The sequence below is a fragment of the Gavia stellata genome, chromosome 22, assembly GCF_030936135.1.
Source record: "Gavia stellata isolate bGavSte3 chromosome 22, bGavSte3.hap2, whole genome shotgun sequence".
NCBI classification, from domain to species: Eukaryota; Metazoa; Chordata; class Aves; order Gaviiformes; family Gaviidae; genus Gavia; species Gavia stellata.
The window spans coordinates 124,690-133,085 of record NC_082615.1 but is presented as its reverse complement, the minus strand read 5'-3'; the positions used below and the strand labels follow the sequence as shown (position 1 = coordinate 133,085).

The 8,396-nt window shown below is 56.8% G+C and overlaps 1 non-coding gene across 1 annotated transcript; it reads right to left on the bottom strand.

Annotated features, from left to right (window-relative positions):
* Positions 1–8,185: 8,185 nt before the first annotated feature.
* TRNAS-GCU (transfer RNA serine (anticodon GCU)) lies at positions 8,186–8,267 on the bottom strand. The gene has a single exon. It is a non-coding gene; the product is annotated as a tRNA-Ser (tRNA).
* Between the last annotated feature and the right edge of the window lie 129 nt (positions 8,268–8,396).

The window sequence follows — 8,396 nt, the reverse complement described above, 5'->3', positions numbered from 1 at the left end:
ACTTACCGACTTCACAGAGCAGAGGAAGGCACGAGGAGAGGATAGAGGAGCTGGGAGTTGGGCACACTTTTATACTGCGGCCCAGAGCCCCAGGGGAGCTGAGAAATGACACAAACATGAAGCATGTTGAGAAACAGCAATTTTGGCTTCTCAGAGCTCTGCTGGCAGATGAAAGACATGCCTCCTTCGCCTGAAATGCTTGGCTCCCTTCTCATCCTGGGTAGCACTGAAGTGATTTTGTAGATAGCAATTATGTTTCTTCCCCAGACCAACGCTCGCTTGAGGTCTCATTCCAGTTGCTGGTGAAGCCTTGCAGCAGATTCAGGCCATGAGCAGGTGTTGTGTGCATCCTGCCCTTCCTGGGGAACATGGCCACCACTTACTTAGGACTTTGCCCGTGGAGCATGCCTGAAGGCCACTCAGAAGGGTCTCTCTTTGACGGGCTGAGGCCGACCCTGGGCAACACCAGTGCCTGCAGGCTACGCAGTTGCTCAGAGCCCAGCCAAGCCTCTGCAGGATGGCTGTTCTGATGAGGGACAGAGAACGGACGAGACTCAGATCCCCAGGGTGATTGGAAGGGGATGGTCAAACAAGGCCCTCCTGCGGTCTGGAGAGAAACCCCGTTGTGTGCAGGGATGGGGACACTGAGGCCATTGCTGGGGTGGATCAGGCTACTCGGTGGCAGATCTCTGCTCCCCTCGGCCCGTGGTGATGCACACACTTTCCAGCCATGCAAAGGGAGCCCAGCAGTTCAGCTGTCGTCTTCAGTCAGGAAAGGCCAGAGTGTTTTCTTTGGGAACTGCACAGCCCTTGCCTTGCCTGCCCGGACTTCACTCATTACTCTCCTGAGGAGAAGCAACGGCTCAACGTGGCCCTGGAGAGCGATGAAGGAGCCTGCTGACTCATGCCCAAAAGTGAGCCATCACCCAGTGCACCTGTTTGCTTTGGCGCAGTCTTCCCAAACAACACTCATCTTTGCGTCATTGCCCGGTGGCTTGTTCAGGGTCACCGACCCAAGAGGGTCTGGCTTGTTTTCCCTGGCTCAGGGACGGATTGGCACATTCAGGGCCCTTTAATTGCAAGGTGGCACCAGCAGACCACCTCGGAGTCACCTGTGAGTCACCAAAAAGTGCTGAGGCAGTACGAGAGACCTCAGCTCCACCTCGGTGCGAATCATCCGTGCACTGGCATCAGGGGCTCTGGGGGAAATGGATTCAGACCTGCAGAGGACCCTAGGCGCAACCTCATGTCCACATTCCTGCAGAAATGCAGCTTTTTGTACAGTGTTGTCATGGCGGTTAGCATCTTGCCCAACCACTTGGTGACTCCTTGAAATCCTGTCATGCTCCTTGGTGAAAGAGCAGCCAGAGGAGGACAGCATGGACATGCCCTGACCTTCCCACTCCCGGACATTTCTGGAGCACAGACCAAATTGAGGAAAGTTGCCACCCCTATGTGTCCAGGGCCTGGGGAGCCTGCTCTTTTGACAGACCGGTGTGACAGACCACTGGACAGAGGCTGCAGCCGCTGAGTGGCACCAGATGGTGCTCCCTGCTACCCTGGGAGACATAGAGGAGACTGTGCCTGTCTGGAAAGGTCTGGGGGGAGGTCAAAGGCCAGGCGCGTGTCGCCAGCCCTGAGAGCTGCCTGGAAAAAGCCTCTGACTGCCCGTGCTGCTTGGGATGCTGGGCCACGCTCTCAGCCAGGGGGCCATGCCGTTTCTGGGAAGGGTCTTGGCCAGGGGGCTCTTGTCTTCTCCTGCAAAGGACTGATGGCTCTGTCTCACTTCTGCCATCGTTTCCAGCAGGGCCGTGCTCTGGGGCTGTTGTGCCACCCTGCCGGGACGGTCGACCCAGTGAAACAGCTCACAGCAGAAACGTGCTCACTCCATACAGCAGAAACAGGTCCCAGGAGTCAGTATGGCGCCAGCGTGGCAGGCAGCCACCCGTGCCTCTTTTGCAGGTGGAACTAGCAGTGCACTGACAAAGCAGCCGGTGATGCTCCCTCCTGAAAGGCTCTGAGGCTCTGTGAGGAACTTGTGAGGCACTCGACCCCCAGCGTGTCCTCAACTGAAGGGCAGGGAAGTGGCTGCCTACCTCTTCCAGCCCCCAACGTCCCGAGACGTGGCCCTTTGAGACGTGGCCCAGCCCCGCAGGAGAGGCACAGGTTGCCCACAGCAATCTCCACGGGGGAAGCTGCCAGCAGGAGCCAGCCCCGAGGGAGACTCCCCAAATAGGAGGACCTGCCCTGTGGCTGCTTTCTTCCCAGATGGTGCACTAATGGATGAGCACTCAAACTACTGATGTGCACCAGCAAATGCCAAAGGCCACGGTGGGTAAGGAGAGAAGTTGCGTACAGCCTTGCTGCTCCTCCCTCTCTGCTCTCCCTTCTGGCAATTGAGAGGTCTGCAAAGAGCAGCAGACACCAGGACAGACACTCTGCTCCTCACGTAGCCTCCTTTGCCACCAGACAGGAGCATGACACAGCCCGTCACAGCTCCACTACAGCAGGCAGTGAGTACCATCGCTGGGCTGCATCTCGGCTCTTGGCCTGCCATCCTGCCCCGCCGATGGATGCGGGAAGGGTGGGGAGGCGTTCCTCTACCGCAGGAAGAGCCTGGCATTTGCTGCGCCTGAGCAAAGCTGAGGCAGCAGGAGAGGGCCGTGCATCCACCTGCCTCAGCAAGTGTGTGGTAACACCTGAGGGCAGGAAACGGACAGCACAGGCCCATCCTTGCTCTGCAAAATGCCTTCTGCTTTGAACCGCAGCCACAAGAGGACGTGTCCTTCCCAGGGCTGCCAAGGCAACCAAAAGTGAAAAGCACCCTCAGTCAAATGCCTGTGAGTTTACTCCTCAGCCAACCTTGAGGCCACCCAGCACCCTTGGGGCTGAACTACGCACTCTGAGAACGAGAATTCTGAGAATGAGAATGGACAGATTTCCATAGAAGACGACCTTCTTCTTCCCCCCTCCCCTTCCCCTTTTTTCCTTTGGTTTGAGGCCACCACAGACCTTCCTGGCCACCTCTAGGAATGGTCCCAGTGCCCCCATCCCTTCACACAGCGGTGCTTCTCTCCATCGCACAGAGGGTCCTTCTTTGGCCTTCACCTTCCAACCACCTGTGGGGATGTGAGTCCCCTCCTTTCCGTGTCCCTCAGCCAGACAGGCGTCCAGCCGGGGCTTGGCTGATTGCTGAACCCTTCCACGGCCCTGCAGGGCCTTGTGTTTCTCCGGGTCAGACCTCAGCCCTTCAACAGGAGACCCACGTGAGTGCCCTTCATCAGCAGTGCTCCACAGCTGAAGGCCTGACTGAGAGCGGTAGTCACGTTCCCCCAGCAAGGATGTGCACAACCCACACACAGGGCCTGGAGCTACTGAAACCCTTTCCTGGGAACTGGCATGGGACCTCAAATGACCGTTGCTTTGAGGAGCCAGCATTTAGTGCATCACTGCACTCTCACCCAACAGGGAAATGCAAGCCAGACCTTTCAGATGAAAGAGACAAGCTCTTCATCTCTTGGCTGTGCTATGCAAGCCTCAAATTGCTGCTTGTTGACGTGCTTCACAAAGAAGGCGTGTTCCAGGTCTCCTGAGGTGCTGGCTCACCATATAAAAACGACTGTGCCACTCCAGGCCCTTCCATCCACATCTCTTCCCTTGCTCTCCACGGTGAACTTGGTAAGTCAGAACTCACTCCTTCTCTTCCCGCTGATAGGATTTCTGTCAGGGGGACTGCTTCCCTTCTGCGCGTAGTCCTTCTGATACGTGGTCCAGGCTTGAAAATACACTGTGCTTCCCTCTCCCCGGGAGGTGAGGTGGCGAGGGAAGAGGGAAGGCTTTGTTCCCTTCCAAGAGGGAGTCGCTTGGGCTCTTTTGTAGCAGTGTCTCTGCTGAACTCTGAGGCTGGACGATCAGTACCGTCTAACCGGTCACCAGGTGCTTCCTCACCCATCCATAGTGCAGCGACCTGCCTTGGTCACTCTTGCCTCGGAAGGGAACTTGCCGGGGACATCTGGCCCTACCCAGACACCGTTTGTTCTCAGAGGAGCCAAGCTGGGGGTCTGAAAGGGCCTGACAGCTAATGCCCTCTGCTCCCTCCCGGTCTTGCAGGGTCGCCTCCCTCCGCAAGACATGTCGTGCTACAGCTCGTGCCTGCCAGCCCGCCTGTGGCCCAACCCCGCTTGCCAACAGCTGCAACGAGCCGTGCATCATGCGGTGTGCCGACTCCAGCGTTGCGATCCAGCCCTCGCCAGTGACGGTGACGCTGCCGGGCCCAATCCTCAGCTCCTTCCCGCAGAGCACAGCCGTGGGATCCACCGCGTCGGCTGCCGTGGGGAGCTCTCTCAGCGCTGGCAGTGTGCCCATCGCTTCTGGGGGCTCCCTGGGGCTTGGGGGGCTTTGGGTGGTCCGGTCTGGGCCGTGGGCTCTGCGGGCCTCTGGGACGGGGCAATCTCTTCTGCTGAAGCCCGTGGATTGCCTGCCCATGGTTGAGCACCAGGAGCCTCGAGGGAAGCCCTGGAGCCAACCCTGAGAGCGCGGCCACGGTCCACAGAGGAGCCGAGCTCCCACCACTCCGCCTGGAGGAAGAAGGGGCCTGCGCTGGCCTCTCCGTCTCTTCCCGGGGAGCCTCTCTCTTTCCCCCTCTTGCTCTGCTTTACCTTACGCTCCCCACGAAATACCTCCTCCTTCCTTCTGTTGCAGCGGGTCTAGGTGATACATGATTGCCAGAGCCTTGAAGGGGAATTGGAAAAGGAGCATCGCTGGCGTGGAGGTTTTCCTTCAGATGGCAGCGCTGCTCTGAGCTTTACTCAGCCTCCAAAATGCATTGCTTAACATCTCGCCTTTTCCATTTTCCTCTGATTTTCTCATTAAAGACATTGGGCATCAGCTTTGCAAGAGAGTCATGTTTCATTCTCTCCTCTTCTCCCATCCCAACCAGCTGAGTATCCAAAAGAGCTCCTCCCTTGGAAAAACTACGGGCTTCTCCGTAGTTCCTGGGCTTGAGAGCGCCTCGTCTTCCGTCCCTGACATCCCATAGCAACGGAGACAAGGCCAGTTTGGCACGAGAGCTCTTGTGGAAGGAGCCCCACTACGCATCGGCACACCTCGAAAGCCACAAAACAAAGTGTGAAGGAAGCCCGAATCTTCATAGAATCATAGAATCACTCCGATTGGTCAGGACCTCGAGAGATCCTCTGGTCCAACCTTTTGTGGGAAAGGGAGCCTAGATGAGATTATCTAGCACCCCTGTCCAATTGCATCTTGAAAACCTCCAGTCATGGGGACTCTACCACTCTACCTGGGGAGGTTGTTGCAGTGACTGATTGTTCTCACTGTAAAAAATGTCTTTCTTTTATCGAGGCGAAACCCCTCCGGTTGCTCCCTTGCCTCTCCACGTGGCTCTTTGTGAAGAGCGAGTCTCCGTCCTCTTTGTAGCGGCCTTTAAGTACTGGAAAACTGTGATGAGTGCAGGGGAAGAGCATCACAGGACAGCACGAGACTCAGTATGGGATGTTTTGGGGGAGGAACCAGAGGTGTGGGAAGGGTGGCTTCAGGGTGGTACCGAGAAACATGACAAAACTAGAGGGAAGATGGGGTAGCATGGCTGTCACTCAAGAATTGGTTGCTGTTCAGGATGTTGCCTGGGCATACTCTGCTTCTGACGAGTGCAGCCTCCCCTGTCTTCTTCTTAAGTTCTATTCCTAACTATTTTCCCTGCCAAGGGGCTCTCCGTTCTGTGTGTATGTGGGTGTACGGCAGTCTAGGGGCCAGCGACTGGAGTCAAACCACAGGTTGCCGTGGTTCCTGTCTCGGTGGTGCCAGTCACTGAGTGGGACCAGAGGTCACTGGGACTGTTTGTCTGGGGTGCTGGCACCTGGACAGACCAGGGTGAGTGGAAATAACGTGCCAGCAAGTGGAGTGTGTGAGGGCATTCAAGTCAGTGTGTGATTGCTCTCAAGTATCAAGCCAGATGATGCAGCGAGTTGGTAAAGTGGCTTGGGAGCCACGTACGGGTGTGTGCCTCTAAGGGTGAGGTCACAGAAGGAGTTGGCTACAGGAGGCACCAGAGGGTCCTGGCCAACTGCCAGAGACACCGTAGGGGCTGTTTGTGTCTGCGTGCGAGTCTCTAGGGTCGAGAGAACCGGAGGAGCTGGCTACCAGAAGGACCAGGGTTTCCAGGCCAACTGGAGCCAGGGACCAGCTACAGGGTAGGTGGGGTGTCTCAGCCCAGCTGATGGAGGGATCCACGTTGTACATGTGTGTGATATTTTCCCACTCACAGACCTTCATTGTGCTCCCCAGACAGGGGACCTGGACGAGGCCCTCAGTGCCCTTTGTTGAGTGCTGAATGTTTCTGCCTGGGTGGATCGGTGTGGTCAGCCGTGTGATTATGGGTTGTATACGTGGACTTGTGTGTGTGTGTGTGTGTGTGTGTGCCTCCCGGGAGGCACGCTCAGCCTCGCTGCTGGCTGGGCCTGGGGGTGTGGAGCTGTGGCAGCCTGAGCTCTGCTGGGCTCCTGGGTTCAGCAGCCACCGAACAGAAGGGGATCCTTCTGGGCTGTGCAAACCACCAAGCTCGTCTGTCGATGAGAAAGAGTCCTGCTCTTCTTCTCTTCCCTGAGGCTGGCCAGGTGAGATTAAGGTGCCGATGAAGAAGCTGACCTCTCCGCAGCAGGCAGCCCCTTTCTCATCTCCCACAGACTCTCCCGCTGGATTCAGACCCAGCTGGGCTGGCAGTGGGGGCAGAGGTCCCCTTTACCTGGCTCACAGGCCTTAGGGATATGCAAGGCTGGCGGCGGGGTGGGTAGGGGGGTGGGGTCAGCAGCATTCTGAGCTCTGAGCCCCTTGGCCAAACCCCACTCTCTTCTCCTCGCATCTTGTTTGCATGCTGGTGTGTCCAGGCACGCTGCTCACAGGTGCTGATCACCATGAGCCACGAGGCATCCTTGGAAGTGCAAAACTACTGGGAAGTGCGCCCAGAGGAGAGCAGGGTGGAGAGAGCGAGAGGCCCACGGTCGTGGGGTAGAGATATCCCAAGGAAATGTCCAGGGATTGGGAGAGGGAGGCAGGTGGCCAGAGAGGGAGAAGTGCAAATGTGTGCACGAGAGGGGAGGTCGTGTGGGCAGGAAGAGGCTCCAGCCACCTCTGTGCCTTTCGTACCCACGATGGATCGTCCCTGTCCCTCTGACTCCTGCCAAGTCGCTCGTGACCACCCGGGACAGCACATCCCTTGGTGGCGCGGCTGGCTGCTGGCTACTCCTGCCTCCACACGCCTCATCCCTGCAGATCCCTGCTTTGTTAAAAAAACTGGTTAAGGGCTTGGTGTGTTTGAAATACGAGGGGAGGCTGTGAGAGCTGGGATTCTTCCCATACCTGACGGAAGGGGATGAAGAGGGAGCCAGACTCTTCTCATTAGTACCAGCTGGCAGCGCAAGAGGCACATGGGCACAAATTGGAACACATGAAATTCCGTCTCAAGGCAAGAAACCACTTTCTTACAGTGGACCGGGTTGCCCAGAGAGGTTGTGGAGTCTCCGTCCTTGGAGATACTATGTCCTAAGCAACCAGCTCAAGTTGACCCTGCTGGAGCAGTTGGCTTGCACTAAAGTTTCTCAGGAGGTCCCTTCCAACCCCAGCGATTCTGAGATTCTGTGAACAGACAAGAGCAATGTCTCCCAGAAAAAAAAAAATCTTACTTGAAATGTTCTGTGACAGAAAGTGGTTTACACGTATTTTGTTTTTCGTTCCCGTGGCTGGCTGAGCCATACTGAAGGCAAGGTAAACAGCATCCACTGCTCTTCCCTTCTCCACCAAGCCAGTCAGCTCACCGGAGAAGGCTACTAGCTTGGTTAAGCATGACTTCTGCTTCGTAAATCCATGCTTACTACTCCCAACCACCTTCCTGTGCTTAGCTATGTTTGGAAACTGCTTCCAGGATGTTTTGCGCTATCATCTTCCCAGGGACTGAGGAGAGGCTGACCGTCGTGTGAGTTCCCTGGATCTTCCTTCATTCCCTTCTTGTTCCTCTTGCCTATGTGGAGACAGAAGAGGTTGAGGTGTGTCCTGAGCCACTTCAAAACCTTGCAAGTTCTTTCCAGGCAACTCTCATCTCAAAACAAAGTCTTGCTTGGGGGCACACAACGAGCTCCTCACACTCAGAATCTCTGACCATTGTTGGGCTGACCGACGAGGATGGGATTCGAACCCACGCGTGCAGAGCACAATGGATTAGCAGTCCATCGCCTTCACCACTCGGCCACCTCGTCAGCATGCTGCTCCTGCCGCTGCCACTGCTCCTGCTGCTGTTTCTCCGGCTCCTGCCGCTGCCGCTGCCGCTGCCGCTGCCACTGCTGCCACTGCTCCTGATCTTGCTGCTCCTGCTCCTGTTCCTGACG